General features: G+C 47.5%; 1 long non-coding RNA gene across 1 annotated transcript in view; it reads right to left on the minus strand.

The window, feature by feature from the left end:
- The window catches only part of LOC143840774 (uncharacterized), a 48785-nt gene extending 44777 nt beyond the window's left edge, over positions 1–4008 (minus strand). Inside the window, exons 1-2 of the long non-coding RNA XR_013232399.1 lie at positions 3274–4008; positions 1037–1116 (exon numbers count right to left, since the gene is read on the minus strand). This is a non-coding gene — a long non-coding RNA (uncharacterized LOC143840774). The remainder of the gene's footprint in view (positions 1–1036; positions 1117–3273) is intronic.
- Between the last annotated feature and the right edge of the window lie 1992 nt (positions 4009–6000).

The raw sequence follows: 6000 nt of genomic DNA on the forward strand, positions 1-6000 counted from the left end.
TGGTTTGAAGTTAATTCTACCATAGAGTTTTGCTAAAAAGCCAGAGCGTTGGTCCCCGATGCCTCTGAAGTGCCAATATCACTTCCAGGTGACATCAGCACATTGGAGAGCTCCCAGAAAGGGACCCCATGCTCTGCTGGCAGCCTGGTTTGATCTGATAACTTTATTGGGCTGTAATTCTCATCTTTTGAACCAGAACAAAATGACCACAGCTGCCCTCTTTCCCCTCTTACCCAATTCCTCCATCCCAAGGGGGCAAAGTCCTTTGGTTGTCCTGCACAGTTGATCCCAAAGACAGCAGATATGAAAAAAGAAGGATCTGGATGAAGCCTATGCAGCTCGCCACTCAACGAATGACTAAAGCTAGTAATATGAGTACATAAGAAGAGCCTTGCTGGATCAGACCGGTGGTCCATCTACTCCAGCATCGTGGTTCACACAGAGGCCAACCAGTTGCTCTGATGGTCAAGAAGAACGGAACAACTGCTGAACAGAAAGTTAGGACTCTCACCTCTCTGTCCTTCCCTACAAAATTGTTTTTCTTCACAGTCAAACTATTCTTTTAAGCAAGCTGGCATTTCGGCCCTCTGTGCACAACCACTGCCATTGGCAAGCCTAAGTTATCCGAGTCATAATACTCTCTCCATTATACTGGTCATTTGCCAACTGTACAGAAGAAAGCCTAGCTGGCCCTCCTTTCACTTTCTCCTACCAACTTCCTCTTCCCACCTTTGTTGATCAGGACCACTTTGTTTAGACAGACTTTTTGGCATTTCATCAGGAGGCATCACAAGAGCCTCATATTCTCTGACAAACAAAACGCGACATGCCTGCGAGCAAATAATGTAAAGAGGAACTAGGTTGTCTAGGGGCTGGCCTGTAAGCCCTGGCTTGCCATGGAATGAATCCTGAGCTTCCTGACCTTTGGTGGGAAATGCCATGCCGATGTGTTGATTGTGTTGAGCTTTCATTTGGGATCCAGGTCCTTCTTGTCTCAGGGTTGTTTGGCAAGGAGCAAATAAAAGTTTTGTCTTACCTTTAAAGTTTTCCTGGCATGAATGGCTGCTTGCAAAACCAAAAAGGGAACCGAACCCAACCTGCACAGAAGTCAGGAACCTGCATAACAATACTAAAAATCATTACAAATATTTATTAAACAAAGTGCACCAATAATGTATTAAAAACAAAGTAACATTTGGTCTGTTATGGCGAGTTCTAGTCCCTGCAAGGTGTTCATCTCAGCAGAATCCTCAGCCAGCATATAGTTCTTGTTCCGCTGCTGGGTATTGGAGAATCCTACTATGTGTTTCTCTGAGGACAGGTCCAAAATGAGCTAGCAGAGGTGCTTTCCTCTGGCAGAATTTGTTTTCTCCTGATGCAAGATGCTCTTCCAAGTGTAGCATATCAGAGAAAGGCTCTTCCATCAGAGGAAACAGCCTGTGACAATGGAATGGCTACATGCCATTAAATGTTGCACAAACCAGAGTTCACAATGGATAGATTAAAGGATGTTGAGAGAATTCCTTACCTTTTTACAAAGACATGATTGCTGGGGAGGCCTTCCTCCAGTGACCCAGTTTCAGTCCATGTGCTCTTGGATTTATTAGTGTGCCAGTTACAGAGTCCACACTGGTTAGGCCTGGGGTCCTCACCCTGTGTGAATCACAGATGAGTTGAAGGTTACCCAGCCATTTCTGCACATGTGGTGCCCAATAAGGATGAAGACTACAGAATATGCAGAGAAGGGGGTTGGCTAGCCTCGTTTTGGAGATTGGAATTTCTTTTTTTTTTTGGAATGTTTTTAAAAATAGCCATGGATTCCTCTCTCTTTCAAAAGAAGGATTTCACTTTAATTTCTCTTTGCTGTTTTCTGCTACACCTTTATGCAGCCTGTATAATTTCAAGCCTTGCAGAGTGCGTACATGTGTCTGTGTGTGTTACACACTGCAGGGTGATCGAGCAGGAATGCAAGAAGTTTGGGAAGACATGACCTGCCTCTGAGCATCTGCTGAATAACATTTTGGAGAACTTCTCTTCCCGCCCCTCGTCTCTTTGAGGAAAAGAAATAGCTTGCTGGATTTCAGGGAGAACTTGGATAGAGATTAAATGGGGAAGGGTAAAGGAATTAAGAGGATTCCACTTGACAGTGGTAGACTGTGGTAGACTCCCCCCACGGGGGGGGGGGGAGAGAGAGTTGTATGGGAGACATAAGGGTGTGCGAGCTTGCTTGCAAATTAGTTTTAACAAGGAAAAGTCTTGCTTTCTGTTTGTTTGCCTTTTTCAGTAAAGAGGTTCTTTTTTTTACAAGGAGTTTGCTTATTTGGGCTTTGACAGGAATTTGACATATTCACTTGTGTTTGTGTTGACACAAAAGGTAGGGGCCAATACCTAACCTGTGTGCTTTGTCACAAGTATCCAACAAATGACAAACTTCAGAGAATGGGAAATGCCTGCTGACCCTTCCTCCTGCAGCTTGAGTGTGGGTTGCCAAGTCCCCTTAGGCCACTGGCATAGAAGGGGAGGTAGGGTTGCCACCTCCACATTGAGAAATTGGTGATGGAGCCTAGGGAGGACAAGGAGCTCAGTGGGATCCAACCTTTTTATCACTGACCGGTCAACGCTTGACAATTTTACTGAGACCCGGGGGGGGGTAGATTTTTGCCGAGGGGCATTGCCACCGCCTGAGTCCCTCCTCCACTTACTTTCCCACCAGCACCCCTGACTTCCTGCCACCGGCTAGGGGGTGCTGCCATCAGCAGCTGTGCAGTGCCACGCCGAGGGGGAGCCAGAGCCATGGCAGCTGCCGGAGAGCACCATAGGTGAGCCATCGGCAGAGGGGCAGGTCAGCCCCTGAGGCAGCAGCCGGGGAGGAGGATGAGGAGGAGCCATGACCCGGTACTGACTGATCCATGGACTGGTACCGGTCCCCGGGCCGGGGGTTGGGGTCAGCTGCCCTAGAGAGTCCACCCGCCAAAGCAATCATTTTTTCCAGGCAAACTGATCTCTGTGATCTGGAGAAGAACGGTAATGCCGGATCTCCAGGCCCCCACCTGGAGGCTGGCGTCCCTAGCTCAAGCATATTTTTAAAATTCAGATAAATTCCTACATCTCTGGGGTTTCAGATGACTTTTTTGGTGCTGTTTTTAATTTGTGAGCTGCCTCAAAATGGTTCTCTCAAGACAGGCACACCCATGTTCCAAATAAATCAATAGTTTGCGCTGCCGCTCAGTCTGTGGGAGGGGAACTATTAAAACAGACAAGAAAGGAACTTACAAGAAACCCATCTGGCCATCTGCAACTTTCAGCTTTGGGTGATGACTGCAAATCGTATATTTTGGAACGCAAACGTTTGATCCGGTCCACATCTCAGCAAGCCAAGGATGCGGGCGGTGTCTCCTTGCTGTCTTCTTTCCACCTCTTCTGGTTTCATGGTGTGAAGCAAGCCTTTGTGGGGATCTGGGGGAAGTTGCCAGGCCAGGTGCTAAGCACCTCTCTGACCGTCCCTCCCTTCCAGAGCATGTTTGGCCGGGCCAGGAGGCAAAGTGCCAGCTCTCTTACTGCGAGGCAAGTGGCTCTCTGCCCAAGCCCATGTCTGGATTGTCAGTGCTGGCAGGCCTCACGCTTCCCCAGAGAGTCAATCGCACAGACCCTGCATTTTCTAATCTGTTGCGTCTGGGAGGAGAGGCTGAGCACTTCCAGATGATCCAGCTGGCTGGGTGACCGTTGCGCGCATCGCCGTGCGGAGCGTCTCAGTTCTCAATGCAAACATTTGCAGCATTCCGGCTTTCGTTGCTAGTTTCGATACATTCAACCCACTTTTTTTAAGTGTAGAGGATGAACCTCCCAGTGCAGCAGGCTGGATTCCTTCCTCTGTCCCAGCCATTTCTGGAGGCACCAGGGCCTGGAGTGTTGTTCTAACATGCTGCTTTATATTGACAGCCCCTCCCTGGGCACCATAGTACATTCGAATGTGTTTCTGGCACCCATTTTTGTTGTTCCTAAACTATCTGTTTTGGCTCTCCTCCACTCCACTGGAGCAGGGGATGGTCCAGAAGAACATAGGGGGGGGGGGGGCTCACCATGGTGTCAGCAGGAAACACATACTCTGGAACACCAGGCAACATTGCAGGAGTAGGCTTGGCTTCCAGCTTCCCGTTTTGTGACAGCCATTTTGTGATTGACCCTGACCCTCATGGCATTTTGTGAACTGGCATTCCAAAAGAGCCCACGGGCTCCACAAGAGTGGCCAAAGGCATCCCCACCATTTCTAGGAAGTCTCCTGAAGCAAGACGGTGTGTTTCATTGGTGGTATAGTTGTCCTTTGCCCTTGGCACTGGATGAGTGGGTGGTAATCGCAACCCTTGCCCTCTGATACTCGCCTGATCTGTGGGCAGATGTGTGATCTTCCTGAGGTGAAAAATTGAAACAAAAATCCGTTTATAAGAAGTTCTGGTGATAGAGTTTCTGGCAATTCCTACAGCTACCCTTGTCACTTTCGGGTAGCTCTAGGAATTGCCAGGAACTCTATGTTACGAACTTCCTGTAAGTAGACAAAACAATACATTCTAACTTTTCTCCGGGAATGCTGCTCCCCCCCCCACACACACACACCCCTCCTACCCTAGTGGTTGGATTCTGCCTTGGGATGGTTGGCCCTCTTATTGGAGCAGGCAGCAGTATCTGCCTGTGCACAGACCACACGGGCACGAGTTGTTCCTCTGCATGGCACTTGGGAGGCAGCAGCCCTCTTTGAACACTCCTATACAACTCAGAGCCAGCAGAGTGTAGTGGTTTTTATCAGCTGTTCTGCAGGAAATGTATTTTTCACACTCCAGTGTCTTCCTCTCACCCAATTGGGGCAGGAATTGCAGGGACTATAGCCTTTGTTTGCAGGATCCGGCTTGCTGAATTTCAGACAGAGAGGAGACAGTGTCCATGCCCTAGAAACAATTAAGCACGCTGTTCAGTGCCCACTTGCATCCATTTTGTTGCCCATTCAGCTGAGAAGAGTTTCCTTGGGACTGCATGACTTATCTGTGGGATCCTGCCTGCCAAATTTTCCGAGCAAATAAGAGAGAGCGCGGCATTGTTCCATAAGCAATTAAAGCTGAAAGGTAGGAGGCAGGGCAGGAGGAGGCGTGCATTTAACAACCTGATGGCTGACTCATACGCAGCAGAGCTTTGTTTTTATTTGATTTGCGTTAATTTGGAATCTGTCTTTCCCGCTGAGACCGAAGGCGGATTACACAGCGTTGATCCAGCATGATGGCACACCTGTTAAGTAATGCAGTAGGATCGGGATTGCAGAAATCTGAGACAAAAGAGAAACAGAGCATTGACATGTTAAAACAGTGCAATAATGACATGGAAGGAGAACACATAAGGCAACAGGTAGTACTATACACATACTATACACAGTGGTCTGGTAGGAGGAGTATGATGGGAGTAGGTAGGGTTCTTGGGGGATTATTGTTGCTGCTGCTTTGGATTTTTGTGATTTTGCATGTAATGTTTTATTGTATTTTATTGTTTTAGTATTGTAAACTGCCATGAGCCAGCTAGCCCAGGAGTGGTGGTAAACAAATCAATCGATCAAGCATATTCCCCTGTCCTGCTCCCTCCTTCTAAAAGCATCTTTCTGAACTGTTCTGTTATAATATAAATCTATAGTCTCTGTAAGAATGCCCTCCTGAATACAGTCTTTACTGCAATGCAAGGCTAGGGTTTTCCCTCCAAGTAAGCCATAAAAAAAAGGGGGGGGTCATTTTATATTCACATACATGTTACAATTTTTTCTTTTGCTGTAATCTTCCATTCAGGGTTTCCTTCCAATCGTGTAATTCCATTTGCCATCATTTACGGCCATTCTTTCCCAATCTGGGGCCCAAGTAAGTTTCATCCAAGGTAAAAGCTTTCATTTGCATGCACAGCTAAAAGGAAGTCTGTGTGCACACAAAAGCCTCTCTCTTGAATAAAACTTGGTTGGTCTCAAAGGTGCCC

The sequence above is a fragment of the Paroedura picta genome, chromosome 6, assembly GCF_049243985.1.
Source record: "Paroedura picta isolate Pp20150507F chromosome 6, Ppicta_v3.0, whole genome shotgun sequence".
NCBI classification, from domain to species: domain Eukaryota; kingdom Metazoa; phylum Chordata; class Lepidosauria; order Squamata; family Gekkonidae; genus Paroedura; species Paroedura picta.